This window comes from Agelaius phoeniceus (assembly GCF_051311805.1).
Source record: "Agelaius phoeniceus isolate bAgePho1 chromosome W unlocalized genomic scaffold, bAgePho1.hap1 SUPER_W_unloc_2, whole genome shotgun sequence".
Classification (NCBI taxonomy): Eukaryota; Metazoa; Chordata; class Aves; order Passeriformes; family Icteridae; genus Agelaius; species Agelaius phoeniceus.
Window position 1 is genome coordinate 8774565 of NW_027509867.1, and position 15679 is coordinate 8790243.

General features: G+C 54.3%; 1 pseudogene; it reads right to left on the reverse strand.

The window, feature by feature from the left end:
- Positions 1 to 15679, reverse strand: part of LOC143692710 (uncharacterized) — a 75963-nt pseudogene that overhangs the window by 15903 nt on the left and 44381 nt on the right.

A 15679-nucleotide genomic window follows, 5' to 3' on the forward strand; every position in this document is an offset into this window, starting at 1 on the left:
AACCAGGCACTTAAGGAAATCACCACAGGACCCCTTAGAGCCAGCATCAGTGTCACTTTTCCAGCCTCCTCAGTGTTGCCCTGACGTTGCCATCAGAGCCTGCAGAGCCAGAGCTGCCCCTGGGCAGTGCCTGAGCTGGGAGGGCTCTGCAGGGCAGAGCTGAGCCCCCAGGGCTGGGCTGGGCTCTGGCAGCACTGGCAGGGCCTAGCCCTGGGCACAGGGAAGCAGCTGCTGGCAGGGACAGCTCCAGGCAGCAGAGCCCTGGGCAGGCAGTGGGGGGAAAGTGCCCCCAGGCTGTGCTGGGATATTTCAAGTCCTCTCCAAACCCAACTATTCCATGATTACTTTTCTTACAGATCCCTATTCCAAGGCACAGCAAATGTCCAACAGCAGCTCCATCAGGCACTTTCTGCTGCTGGCATTGGCAGACACGCGGCAGCAGCAGCTCCTGCACTTCTGCCTCTTGCTGGGCATCTCCCTGGCTGCCCTCCTGGGCAACGGCCTCATCATCAGCGCCGTAGCCTGCGGCCACCACCTGCACACGCCCATGTTCTTCTTCCTGCTCAACCTGGCCCTCACTGACCTGGGCTCCATCTGCACCACTGTCCCCAAAGCCATGCACAATTCCCTCTGGGACACCAGCAACATCTCCTACACTGCATGTGCTGCACAGGTCTTTTTCTTTGTTTTCTGTGCTCTAACAGAGTTTTATCTCCTGACCGTGATGTGCTATGACCGCTACGTGTCCATCTGCAAACCCCTGCACTACGGGACCCTCCTGGGCAGCAGAGCTTGTGCCCACATGGCAGCAGCTGCCTGGGCCAGTGGCTTCCTAAATGCTCTCATGCTCACAGCCAATACATTTTCCCTGCCCCTTTGCAAGGGCAATGCCCTGGGCCAGTTCTTCTGTGAAATCCCTCAGATCCTCAAGCTCTCCTGCTCACACTCAAACCTCAGGGAACTGGGGCTCACTGTGGTTACTAGCAGTTTTTCATTGTGTTGTTTTGTGTTCATTGTTTTCTCCTATGTGCAGATCTTCAGGGCTGTGCTGAGGATCCCCTCTGAGCAGGGACGGCACAAAGCCTTTTCCACCTGCCTCCCTCACCTGGCTGTGGTCACCCTGTTTATTAGCACTGGGACATTTGCCTACTTGAAGCCCCCCTCCATGTCCTCCCCATCCCTGGATCTGGCCCTGTCAGTTCTGTACTCGGTGGTGCCTCCAGCCCTGAACCCCCTCATCTACAGCCTGAAGAACCAGGAGCTCAAGGCTGCAGTGTGGAGACTGATGACTGGATGGTTTCAGGAACATTAAACTGCTGGCCAATTTCTGCAAACCACTTGTAATAAAACTCATCTTTGATAGTACACGTTGGCTGCAGTTTGGAGGTTCTGTGTCTTTTATTTTAGGTTTTTAATCTTGTCCACAAAGAAATGTCAATCTTTGTGCCATTTCTCATTTTGTTTCCCTCCACCTACCTGTGGCCACAGACTGTGTCAATGAGGGGCTGTGCTCTCGGTGGCTTTAAAGGAGCTAAAGGATCTCCCCTGGCAAAGTTTTCTGTAGAGGTGCCCTTTTGTTGCCTTCTCTGGAGCTGCAGCAGCAATGTCTGTGTGCAGAGCTGGGGCAGATCAGTGCTGGCCCAGCAGCTGTGCCCAGCAGCAGCAGCAGCAGCACTTGGTGTTGCCAGTGCTGCTGCCGTGGCCCTGCCCCGCTGCCCTGGTGGCCCTGGTGTTGCTGCAGGGCCTGAGTGCTCTCGGGGCCGGGCACAGCCCTGGGGGTGGCAGTGCCGGGGCTGCAGCAGGGACAGGCCATGGGCACTGCTGGGGCAGCGCTGACGCCTCAGGCCAGGCCCTGGGGGCTCCAGGCTCCTTGCCCAGGCTCTCTCAAGAACACGGCCAGGCCAATGCTCAGCACAGAAACCCCCGTCAGCAGCCCCAGGCTGGCTGTGGGCAGGCTGGGGGCAAACAGCATGGCTGGGGCTCTGCAAGGGCCCTGGGGCAGACGGGAAGGAGCAGCAGAGCAGGGGCTGATCCATGCCCAGTGCCCTGCACAGCCCAGGGCAGCGTCCCAGAGCGTCCTCATGCAGCTGCCAACAACATCCCCCCTCTGCAGCCCTGGCCTCTCCCCCAGCTCACACAGGTGCCCCATCCTTGCAGGCACAGACACGGCAGCACTGCCTCAGCAGCCCCTGTTTGCATTGCACACAGCAGGGCCAGCACCCCCATGCTGTTGCTGTGGGGACATGAACCTGAGGGAGCACAAATGCCATCAGCCCCTGGGGCCAGCAAGGCCTGGGGGAAACCAGGGAAACCACTCAGCTTTGTCCTGGCCTCTGCACTCAGCCAGAAAGTTTGTTCCCATCAGCTGGGAGTTTCCTGTGCCACTGCAGACGCTGTTGCTCAGAGCCAGGGCTGCCAGGCAGCCACCCCCAAACTACCCTGAGCATTTCCTTGGCTTCTCCTTTGCTTTCTCCACTCTTCCTGCTTCAAATTTCTACCCACTGCCCAGCCCGGTTCCCTCCCCTGCAAACAGCCCATCCCTGCTTGCCCTTTCCTCTCTGGCCCCACTCCCCATTGCAGTTCCTTACTTGGCACCATGGGAATGTCCCTTGGGCAGCAGGATCATCCTACAAGTGCTGCAGGAATTGTCTGCAGGCTCCTGCAGTGCCTGCTGCTGCTCCCTTGCCAGAGGCACCCCAGGCCAGCGGGGCACATCTGGGCTGCTGTGTCTGGCTCTGGGGCTCCCTGTTCTGGGCAATGAGGAGGAGCTGCAGAGGCTCTGCAGGACTGACAGGATGGGCTTTGGGACTGCCAGGGGAAGCTGAGGGACCTGGGCTGCTGGAGCTTCTGAAGAGGAGGCCCAGGGCTCATCCTGCAACTGCTCCAAGGGTGCTTTCAGAGAATCCAGAATCAGCAAGGCTCAGAAATACCTTGGAGATCATCAAGTCCAACCTGTGCCCTGACATTACCTTGTCTCCCCTGGTCCTCCTCTTCTCCAGAATAAACAACCCCAGCTCCCTCAGCCTCTCCTCACAGGACTTGTGTTCCACACCCCTCCCCAGCCTTGTTGCCCTTCTCTGGACATGATCCAGCCCCTCCAAGTCCTTCCTAAATTGGGGTGCCCAGAACTGCAAACAGCACTCGAGGTGCTGCCCAACCAGTGCCCAGCGCAGGGGAAGAATCCCTGCCCTGCTCCTGCTGGCCACACCATTCCTGAGCCAGGCCAGGAGCCATTGGCCTTCTTGCCCACCTGGGCACACTGCTGCCTCATGTCCAGCCTGCTGTCCATCAGTCCCTGCAGGTCCCTTTCTGCCTGGCTGCTCTCCAGCCACTCTGTCCCCAGCCTGTAGTGCTGCAGGGGTTGTTGTGGCCAAAGTGCAGGACCCGGCACTGGGACTTGTTAAACCTCACCTTGTTGGATTTGGGCCCTGGATCCAGCCTGTCCAGGGCCCTGTGCAGAGCCCTCCTACCCTCCAGCAGATCCACACTCACACCCAGCTTGGTTTCATCTGCAAATTTGCTGATGCTGGAATCAATCCCCTCATCCAGATCATCAGTGCAGATATTGAAATCCACTCTGGCTGGCTCTGATCCCTGGGCCATCCTGTGGGTGCCCTGGGATGGCACTCAAGGTGATCTGTTCCATAACCTTGCCAGGCACCCAGGTCAGGCTGACAGGCCTGGAGTTCCCCAGCTCCTCCTTCCAGCCCTTCCTGTGCATGGGCTCACACTGGAACCTCCAGTGCTCTGGGCCCTCCCTGCTGAGCCAGGACTGATGGTAAATGATGGAGAGCAGCTTGGGGAGCTCATCCACCAGCTCCCTCATCCCCCTGGGATGGATCCCATCTGATCCCATACACCTGTGAGCATCTGAGTGGCTCAGCAGGTCAGCAGCTGCTTCCTCCTGGATTCCAGGGGGCTGTTCTGCTCCCTGTGCCCATCCACCAGCTCAGGAGAACACTTGTCCTGAGGACAACCTGTCCTAATATTGAAAATTGAGACAAACAAGGTGTTAAGTAGCTAAGCTTTTTCCTTATCTTTAGTTACTGTATTCCCCACTGCACTCGAAAAAAGAGTAGAGGTTCTCCTTGTGCCACGTTTTGCTATTAATTTATTTATAGTCATATTTTCTATTATTTTTCACAGAAGTGGCCAGGTTATGCTCTAATTGAGCAGTCACATCTCAACTTTTCTTTCTGCATAACCTAACATCATCCTTAAAAACTTCCTATGTTGCCTGGTCTTCTGTCAAAAGTCCATGCATCCTTTTCTTTCCCGAGTTCCCACAAAAGCACCATGTGGAGCCAGGCCAGTCCTTTTCCTCACCAGCTCATCTTTTGCCACACTGGGACAGGCTGCTCCTTCCCCCTTAAATTACTTTCTTGAAATGTGTGTCCTTCCTGGACCCCTTTGTTTTTAAGGGATGTTTCCCTTAAAATAAATCAGGACCTGATTTGATACTCCCCAAATCAGCATTCTCAATTGGCCAAAGTCTGCCCTTCCTAATTCCAGTGCAGAAGTTTTGTTGCTGCCCCTCCTTCTTTCACAGAACATTGAAAACTTGATTATTTCATGGTCACTGTGCCCCAGGCAGCCTCTGAGCCCCACATCTGCCCCCAGCCCTTCTCTGTCTGTGAACAGCAGAAGACAGAGCTTTCCTTGGCAGTGGGAATGTTACCAGAAATTCAGTAAAACAGAAAACTCCTTAACCCCACTGTAGCATTAAGAAGCAGCATTCTTTATTCAGCTGGATGCACAGGGGATAGCTCCTCTCAAAGCCCTGCAGGCTTAGTACAGGAAAGTTTCTGTTTATTTTCTGTATTTTGCACACACATTCATTGATTGTCCTGGACTAAACATACATATGATAATAATTTCCCCAAAATCATTAGCATATTTCCCCTTCCCTTTACCCATGTGTTCTTCTGTCCTGGGGGGCCTCTCTGGTGGTCCCTGGTGGTCGTGGACCCCAATATTCCAGTGGGCCTGGCTGAGCTGGCAGGACCCTGGGGCTGCTGAACTTCCAGTTCCCCTTCTCACACAATGGGCCTTGTGTGGTTTCCATAGGCCTGGGGTTTTGGAGAAGTAGCTCCAGGTGTCAGCTCACCTGGTGTAGGCAATTGATCATCTGGTAACATGAGGTGACAGAGTGGGCTATGACATCACAGAGTGGGGGATGTGAGGTCATGGAGAAGCAATGATATCATAGGCCATATCTGTGACACCACACGGCAGAATTCTGACATCATAGAGCAGATGATGACATCAGAGATTTGGCTGTGACATCAGAAACCAGCTCTGTGACATTAGAGAATGGGCTGTGACATCACAGAGCAGGCTGTGACATCCCAGAGGGGCTGTGTGACATCCCAGAGGGCTGTGTGCCATCCCAGCAGGGCTGTGTCAGGTCACTGGGTTGGTCACTCGGCCCCAGCTCCCCCTCACAGTTTCTCCCAACAAGTCCAATGCTGTCCATGCCCAGCGGGGTCCCTGTCCCCCGGGATCCCCCCGGCCCACCTGGAGCCACAGCCTCCACCAAAGGATGTTCCACAGGATCCACCCCAGAGCCTGACATGGGGACAAGGGGCCAGGGCTGTGTGACCAGGACATCAAGGACGGGGATTCTCCAGGTCACTGTGGCCTGGGTTGGGTTGCCCAGGGCAGGAAAGATGTCTGGCAGCTGGAGCAGGGTCTGGGAAGGGCCTCCAAGGTGGGGCTGGAGCCCTTGGGCTGTGAGCAGAGGCTGAGGGAGCTGGGCTTGTCCAGCCCAGAGCAGGGAAGGCTGAGGGGCTCCTCATCCCAGCCTGGCAGTGCCAGCGAGGAGGGGATGGAGAACACAGAGCCAGGCTCTTCACCGGGGGCCTGGTGGGAGACAAAAGCCACTGGGTGGAAGGGGAAAGAGGGGAGATCAGCCAGGACAGGAGGAGAGGAAATGAGTCAGGCTGGTTTCAGCATTTCCTCAGCACCAAGAGCAGCCTGACCTCCCTTCTCCACCCACCACTGACAGCTTTGCAAATCAGGAATTGTTGGAGCTGTTTTGCTCCCACTCCAGGACGAGCATCCTGATACAAGAACTTAATTGTTTTTACATCTAATACAGGATCACGTTTGTCTAAAATTAATTTTAGTATGGAAATCACTTCTGAATGGTGCACTCATCAGGCACTGCTGGGACGTTACACTTAGCTCAGGGAAGAGCATGAGTGTTATTAAATTGTGTCCTGTTCAGCCATGGTCTGTTGGCCATGAAGAGAAACTTTCTGTGCCTCTGAGTCTCACCAGTTCCTTACTCCCAGACGACACAAGCCTGATGAGTTGTGGCTCCCACTCCAGTGGCTGCACTTGGACCTCCCTCCATCCCCAGAGCAGAGCTCCCTTGTCCCAGGGAGTCCCTGGCAATGCAGGGATGAAGGAAACAGGACAGGCTGTGGGGATCAGGGGCAGGGCACAGCCAGGGAGAAGAATGACTTTGGCATTTGATGGAGCTGTGCCTTCCCTTGGCTTTGCTGGCTGACAAGAAATGAACATCCCTCTGTGTCTCGGGCAGCTCCTTCTGCAAGGAAAGCAGGTAAAGCAGGTGGGAGTTGGAGCCAAGGAGCTGAAAGCTGCAGGTGCAGCCTGGGCTGGAGGGAGCTCAGATTTGCACAAGGCTGCTCTGAGTGCCAGGGCTTGGATGGGGGAAATGGTGGGCTGGGGGTAGGGACAGAGTCTGATTGATTGTCAGCCATGAGGGGTCTTGATTTTTCATATCTATTCAAACTGCATTAGGAGGCACTTGGATTCAATGTCAATTGGAGATTGCACAGAGTGATTTATGAACAGGAAAAAATCCTAAACCGGACCTAAAAAATGTTTTCTCACTGTCTTTTTAAATATAATGCCTTCACTTTGAAGACACTACTGAAGTCTATCAAATTAACCACAAAAGATTTGAACACTTAAATCAAATGATTCCCAGAGGCTTGGCTTGTTCAGGTGTTCTGAATGTTCATGAGCCCTGGGACACTGAATTCCTGCACTGAAGAGCTGAAGGCTGAACAAGCCTCTGGAGCAGTGAAATTCAGCAGCAGCCTCCAAGTTGCTGAGGATGTCAGCAGCCCCCAGTGAGGCCATCCCTGCCCAGAGACCGTGGGGGAATGGGCAGACAAGGAGAGCGTCCCTGGGGCTGGGGCAGCACAACTCAGAGGCACCAGCGGCTCCAGCTGGGCAATGGAGTGTGGGATGTGGCTGGGAAGCCCTGCCTGGGCTGGGCCAAGCAGGACACACAAGCCCTGACCCCCATCCACTAAAAAACTCTCTCAAGAAGACATTTAAGAGGAATTACAATTGTTTCTGTACCCTAAGTTGGACACACTGGAGAAATACTGACAGGAAATCCTCAAGAGCTCAAAACAACCAAACAGCCTTTACTGGCAACTTTAGAAAATCAAAGAAATTTTCGCAAAAGTTTTAATGGGATATTCAGTCAACAAAAAACACTTCTCAAAACATTAATTTGGCCCATTCAACTTCACAAACTCTAAGCCTGTTCAATTTCATGTTAATCAAAATTTGCAAGAGGACAAAAATAGAAGAAGCATTTTTCTTCCTCTTTCTCAGAGCGAGAGAAAAAAGAATAAGATTGAGAGAAGCACACACAGAGCTTGCAACTCCTGGATTCCAGCAGTGTTCAGATGGAAATTCCAAGAGGATCCAGGGTCAAGATGTGTGCTTGCCTTGTGGTCAGCCTTCAATACCCCTTGGTCTCCCTGGGCCCTTCCCCCAGGTGGGGCTTGGGCTCATTTGGTCCCTCAGGAGCTGGGCTGGGGCTGCAGAGGTGGCTGTGGAGCATTGCCTGTGCTGTGCCAGGGACTGGCAGCCACTGCTGGGCTGGGATAGAGGCTCTGGGGGGATTGGGGTTCCAGGGCAGGGCAGGGCTGGGCTTCCAGGGCAGGGCAAGGCTGGACCTGCCCCTTCCTCCTCCACACATGAAATGTTTTGATCCAACAATCTCCTCCAGTCTCTCACAACAGGCAATGTTGGAGGTGGAAATCCCAATTCTGGCCATGGGCACCTGGCTGAGCAGGACAGTTCGTTTCCACAGGAAGTAAACCATGGAGCCCCAGTGTTTGGAAGGCAGATGAGAGCCTCACTAGGCCAAGGCCATCCAGACTTGTCAGAAATGACATATTTTGTCTGGGAGCTATCTTTGGATTTAGGGAATTTTGGAGGTGGAAGCCCAATCGCGGCCATGGATGCCTGGAGAAGTAGGACAGTTCTTTTCTATAGAAAGGAATGTACGGATTCTTCCCAGTGTTTTGGAGACAGATGTGAAGTGACCCTTGTGAAACCATTAACAGCCAGACTTGTCCTGGCAATACTCCTATGGGAACAATCCCTGGATATAAGGAAATTTGGAGGCGAAATCCCAATTCTGGCCATGGGTGCCTGGAGGAGAAGGACAGTTTTTTTCCATTGGGAATGAAAGCACAGAGCCCCCGTGTTTCAGCAGCTGATAAGAAGAGCCCCCCAACATGCCAAGGTCAGTTGGACCAGTCAGGCAGTCCATGGGAGGCCAAACAAGCCAGACCTGTTCCATATTCTGTTGGTTTTATGACGCCCTGCATTATCACCATGGTCCCCTTGATTCCATGGGGTCCCACAGTGTCACAATTGACCCTTGGTTCAATGGGGTCCCAGAGTGTCACAATGGCACCTAGGTTCCAGAAGGCCTTCAAGTATCACAATGGTCTCTCTGGTTCCCCAGGACCTACAATGTCACGGGACTCCTCTGTTCCATGAGCCCTGCAATGTCACAATGGGCCTTTGGACCCTGGGGGTTTGCAGTGTCACAATGGTCTCCTTTGCCTCCACAATGTCACAATGGACCATTGGTGAGTGGAGGCCCCTCTGTGTCACCCTTTGGTTCCATGCAGCCCTGCAGTGTCACAATGAACCCTTGGTTCAATGGGGTTCCACAATGTTACCATGGCCCCTTGGTTCCATGAAGCCCTGCGGTGTCACAATGGTCTCCTTTGGCTCCACAGTGTCACAATGGACCACTGATGATATCAGGCCCTGAAATGTCACCCTGGACCTTTGGTTCCATGCAGCCCTGCAGTGTCACAAAGGCCTCTCTTGGTTTCATGAAGCCCCTCAGTATCACAATGGTCCTCTTGGTTCTGTGGGGACCCCCAGGGTCACAGTCGTCTCACTGGTTCCATGAGACCTCACAGTGTCACAATGCTTTGCTTATTCCAGGGGCCTCATAGTGTCAAAATGGTCTCCATGATCCCATGAGTCCCCTCAGGGTCACAGTGGCCCCTTAGTTCCATGAGGCTGTGAAGTGTCTTAATGGTGTCTTCATTATTCCATGAGGCCTTGCAACATCACAATGAACCTTTGGCTCCATGGGGTCTCGCAGTGTCACAATGGCCCCTTGGTTCCATGCACCCCAAAGTGTCACAATGGTCTCCACAGTTCAATGAGGCCCCACGGTGTCACAATGGACCCTTGGTTTCATTGGGCCTCTCAGTGTCACAATGATCCCTACACTCCATGGAGTCACACAGCGTCAGTACAGTCCCCTTGGTTCCATGAGGCCCAGCAATGTCACAGTGGTCTCCATGATTCCATGAGGCCCCACAGTGTCACAATGGTCCCTTGGTGTCACAGGGCCCCACAGAGTCACAATGGTCCCTTGGTGTCACAGGGCCCCACAGTGTCACAATGGTCCCTTGGTTCCATGGGCCCTGTGCTGCTGCATTCCCCCCTCCCCTTCTCAGGCCGCCCTGCCAGATGAGAAATGCTCCTTGGGGCTCGGCCTTGGCCAACAGCCCCTGGGCTCAGCTCCTCTGCAGCTCATCACAAACACGGTCTGCTCCAGGCACTGCTGCTGCCCAACCAGCTCCTGCTTTCTGGAGGAGCAGCCCTGGGAACTGCTTTTGTTCCCTCAGTGGCACAACATCCCTGTTCTCACACTGCCAAAGAAAGCTGTGGATGCCAAGTGCATCCAGGATGACTTAACCTTACCTCCATTGCCTGTAGGTAAGGTTAAGTCACAAGGTCTAAGTGAAGTTAAACACTGAAAAGAGTTGTTTTTTTCCTAAATTGTTATGTTTAATATAAGTTATAAGCTGAGTTAAATACTGTTAAATGTTAATCCTCTGTTAGCTTGCAAAGTCATAGGTTATAAATTAGATTAAATCCTGCTAAATGCTGTTCTTTTGCTCAAATTTGAAATTGAAGGTATCAGTTTAGGTTAAGGTCTAAGTTAAGTCCTGTTAAGTTTGAGCTCTGTTAAGCTTTCGGGCCGTATTCCTTTCATCCTTGCTCTCACTGTCCTTGTGTCACAGACACACACAGGGACAGTTTTCAGTTCATTTCTGGTTTGATTGCCTGGATTTTGTTTGGTTTTGTTGTTGCTTTGTTTCCTTGGTGTGCCTGAAGTGTCCAGTCAGGAGCAGAGTGATTCTTGCTAAGGAACTTTGTGCTGCTGTCCCTTAATAGTCAATCTGGTTTTTGCTGATCCCTTGCTGGGGATTTTTTCAGCGCTCTCAAGGCCTCGTTGGTACCAGGGTGAAGGAGCCCTGGCCCAGGCTCTGGCCCTGGGGGACACGGGGACGCTGCCGGGGGGTCCCTGTCCCCCTGTGCCACCCCCAGGGCCCCGGCCCCCCGTCCCCGTGTCAGGCTCTGGGGTCGATCTCGTGGAACATCCTCTGGGGGAGGCTGCGGCGCCGGGGGCGGGGGGACCTGGGGGGACAGGGGACCCCGCTGTGCACGAGCAGGGTTGGACTGCTCTGGGGGGAACTGTGAGGGGGGCCGGGGCAGAGTGACCTCCCCAGTGACCTCACACAGCCCCTGTGATGTCACACAGCCCCTGTGATGTCACACAGCCCCTCTGATGTCACACAGTCCCCTGTGTTGTTGCACAGCTGCTCTGTGATGTCACAGAAAACTGCAATGTCAGCCGTTGTTCTTTGATCTCACAGCTGCTCAATGGTGTTACACAGCCACCCGGTGATGTCACAACCCACTTTCTGATGTCACAGAGACACCCTCTATGATGGCAGGATCTGCTCTATGGCCTCACACTATGATGTCACAAACAGCTGGGTGATGTCACAACCCCCTCAGTGATGCCACAAAACCCTCTCTGTGATGTCATACTGGCACTTGGTAATGTCACAGCACACACTTTGACCTCACAGCAAGCTCTATGATGTCATACAGCCATGCCATGATGTCACAACCTGCTCTGTAATGTCACACAGTTCCTTCTATGATGCTCAGTCACCTCAATGACCTCACACAAGGAACTCTGTGGTGTCATAGCCCAATCTGTGACCTCACACAGCCCACTCTGTGCTGTCACACAGCCCCTTGCTGACATCACAGCTGCTCTGTGCCTCCATGACACAGCCACAGAGGAGCTGCTGGGACACAGCCCCCTCTGGGACATGCCACAGCCCCTGCCAGTGCTGAGCCCCCGGGAGCTCTGTGCCCTGCTGGTGTCCCTGAGGGGCCCTGGCAGTGCCCCAGCCCTGCTGGGCTGTGCACAGGAGCTGCTCCTGGCCAGAGCTGTCTCTCTGCAGCTCTGCTGCCCTTGCCAGGAGCTGCCTCTGGGCCAGGAGCCCGGCCCAGCTCAGCAGCACAGACACAGCACAAGGGCTTTAATGACCCTCTGGGGCTTTGGTGCTCTTTGCATCAGACTCAGAACCTCACTGTGTGCTCAAAGAACTTCTCAGGGACTCAAAAAGAGGGTGAAACACTGAAGTTTCTCATACTTTAAACTTTAAATAGAACCTTCTGAGGGACAGGACTGAGAAAGTGTCCCCAGGTTCCAGGTAGAGCAGAACACTGGTGGCAGTGATGACAGCTGGGGACAAGCAAGGCAAAAGTGTCTCTGGTGCTGAGCAAACCTGCGCCTCTGTCCCTGCAGGCTGTGGGCATCCCCCGGCTGCCCCACCTGGCTGGGCCCTTCCTTTGCTGACAGCTCTGCCTCCTGCCTGCCTCTGCCTTCCCACACAAAGCCTGGGGCTGCTCCAGGCTCCTGCTGGGGGATGTGCTGCACCACAGCCCTGCCCTGGCAGGGAAATTCCATTCTCCTGGTGTTCACTCTGGGCCTCCCCAGCTGCCCTTGGTGCTATTATGTTTTCTTCAGGCTCATTCCCACTAGGAAGAAAAGCTCCAGCCCCTCTGAAACCACCCTTCCATCCCTCCCAGGCTATTCCTCTTCTGTCCTCAGTGTCCAAACCACTGACCCCAGAGCCCTCAGCCTCTCTCTCCTGCTTTTGAGATAAGGCCTCCAAATCCCATTTTGGGAGATTTTTGTGTCCTCTCCAAGGTCTGTGAAAATGGAAAAATAGTGATCAAAGTTATTTTCTCCCAAATCTTGCCATGACAGAAAAATGGTCAATATCTCTAAACTGAATGAGGGTGGATTTACATTAGTTAGAAGGAGGAAATATTTTAGAATGATGACAGTGGCACAAAACTGCAGCTGTTTTTTTCAGAGAAGTGGATTCCCCATCCCAGGAATTGTCCAAGATCAGGAGCTTTGTGCAGCCTGACTCAGTGAAACCCTCTCATCCCCAGTGACAGAATTCCTGCAGTGTGGGTTCTCTGCTCTGCTGGGTGCCCTCACAACGCTTCTGGCCAGAATGTCTGCTGAGGGCAGCCCCCCCTCACTGCAGGGGCAGTGCCCTCACAGCCATCACCATGGCAGCCCTGTCCCCTGGGCCTGGCTCTGCCCTTTCCTCTGCCCCTGCCTTGGCTCTGCTGGCATGAAGAGTTTTGTCATTGATATCTTGTCCCCAGGGTGCTGGGGCAAATGACTTCCCAGTCAGGCTCCTGGAGCACAAGTGGCTTTTCAGAGGCCAGCCAGGAATGAGCCCTGAGGCAGCAGCTCTGCAGTGGTGGCCACCAGGCCGGGCTGCCAAGGGAGGCTTCTGGCCATGGCCTGCAAGCAGCTGCTGCTGCCAAGGTGCCTTTGGTGCCTCAGGCTCTCCCTGGCACAGCTCCCAGCATGGCACTCTGCCCTTGTGCCCAGGCCTTCCCTGTGCTGGGGCTGGCCTGGGGCTTTTCCTGCAGTGGGACCTGCCCTGCTGATGGCACAGGAAAGGCAGTTCCTGCTGGAGCAGGAGGCTCTGCCTGCAATGGCCTCCAACAACTCCAGCAAGGCCCTGTTGACTTCAAAATTGCTGCCTACAGTACTATATTCTAATAATTGTTATAGCTTCTGTACTGTGGAGTAAATGACTCTGGTTAAGATCTTTCTGTCTGATCATGATCAGAATCAATCAGAGCTGTATTTATATAAATTTATCGATCATTAGTCCTGTGGGAAAATTGGGTTAAAGTTCAATTCCACCTGTCTAATCGTTTACACATAAACCTTTGACAAATTCCGGAGCTGGGACTGCAATAGCCGTTCCCAGTCTCTGCTCTTAGGAGGAATTTAGAAATCGAGGGGCCCTGCAGGAGTTTGAGGATCCATGGTGGGTGTTGGGTGTCATTCCTCCATCTCACATCTCAGCATGAGTTTCTCCAATAAAGAAACAAAGCTTTTGCCTGAAGCTCCCACTGTGCCCATGACAGGAACCCCTGTGAGTGTCTGGGACATCCCGGCTCTTTGGCAGCCTGGGGACTCCTGGGATGTCACCGTGGAGCCCCCGTGAGTGCCTGTGACAGATGGGTGCCTTTGCAGCCCAAGGTGCCCTGGGATGTCACCATGGAATGGCTGTGACTGCCTCTGACCACAGGGCTCTTTACCATCCCAGAAAGCCCTGGGAGGTCTCCATGGAGCCCCTGTCCCTGCCTGTGACATTCCAGCTCTGGAACAGCCTGGAGACTCTTGGAAATCCCCATGAGGGAAAGTACCCTCTTAGGCCTGTGACAAATCTGATCCTTAGCAGGAAACCATCACAAGCTCACTGTTGCTATGGTCAGTTTCCATGGCAACCATCACCAGCCCCCTGTTGCTATGCTCAGTCCCTTGGCAGCTCCATGGAGACCCCATGCCAGGGGTGGTTGCCATGGACACCAGCTCAGGCCTGCAGCCAGAGCCCGTTGCCATGGCAACCATTGGCAGCCCCATCCCCAGGCTCGTGGGATCCCAGAAGCACAGAATTGGCTGAGCTGGGAGGGACCCATCAGGATCCTCCAGTCCAACTGCTGGCCCTGCACAGGACACCCCAACAATGCCAGCCTGGGCCTGGCAGCGCTGGCCAAATGCTGCTGCAGCTCAGAGAGCCCTGGAGCTGGGACCCTGCCCTGGGGAGCCTGGCCAGGGCCCCAGCAGCCTCTGGGCAAAAACCTTTTCCTGACATCCAACCTGAGCCTGCCCCGACTCAGCTGCAGCCACTCCCTCCACTCCTGTCCCTGGACACCAGAGGGAAGAGGTTCCCACAGCCCCAGCCAGGGACCCGCTCCCAAGGCTGCTGCCATGGCCACCAGGGCTGCCACCAGCTGGGATGCTCAGTTTCCACGGGCCGGGCTTCAGCAATGGGATTCCCCAATTTCCTGCTCCCGCTAAAACCGCGCTGCCCTCGCTGCCCTCCCGCCTCCCATGGAAAGAACAAAAGGCAAAGATCCCGGACTGGGTTAAGAACAATTTAATGGGAACAGCAACGAGATAAAGAACAAACAGGAACAGAAACAATATTGATAACAGAAGGGATAAATAAAACTGTTTACAGGGAAAACTACAACACACCTCACAGGGTCTGCCTGGCTACAATATTTCTTGCCTGGAAAGGACACCCTTCTCCTCAGGGAGAGAGAGAGAGTCCCTTTCCTGTTCCTAGCAATGATCTGAGGAGGGACTGAATGTAATGACAGGGCCATGGCCAGACCCTCATGTTTTTCAATGCCACATCAGGTCATTGGCAAAGGGCAGGAAAAGGTACAGGTGTCTTCCCAGCCTGGATCACAGGGAACATGGATCACCAGGGCTCTTTCCAATCTGGCTTCTCCCATGGGGGATGAAGCTGGAGTGGTGCATGAAGCTGTTCCTGCAATCGAGGCACTTGCAGGGCTTCATTTACTGGTGGCTCCGTTGGTGTCTTGTCAAATGAGAGCTGCTGGTGAAGCTCTTCCCACACTGGGGACACTCGTAGGGCCTCTCCCCAGTGTGGATGCGCTGGTGCCTGATGAGGGTGGAATTGTGCTTGAAGCTCTTCCCACAGTCAGGGCAGTAGAAGGGCCTCTCATCCGTGTGAATCCGCTCATGCAGGAGGAGATTTGAGCTGGTCCGAAACCTCTTCCCACACGTGCGGCACTCGTAGGGTCTCTCCCCAGTGTGGATGAGCTGGTGCCTGATGAGGTGGGAGTTGCGCTTGAAGCCCTTCCTGCAATCAGGGCAGCAGAAGGGCCTTTCGTCTGTGTGAATCTGCTGGTGCCTGGAGAGATCAGGGCTGGTGTGAAACCTCTTCTGGCACTCAGGACACTCATAGGGCCTCTCCCCAGTGTGGATGTGTTGGTGGATGATGAGGGCAGAGCTGCAGCTGAAGCCCTTCCCACACTCCCCACACTTGTAGGGCCATTCCCCAGTGTGGATCATCTGGTGGCTGATCAGGGTGCTGCTCTGCCTGAAGCTCTTCCCACACTCCAAGCACTTGTGGGGCTTTTTCCCATCATGAAGCTGCTCATGGGCCACCAACTCCGAGCTCTGGCTGAAGCTCTGTCCACCTTCCTGGCT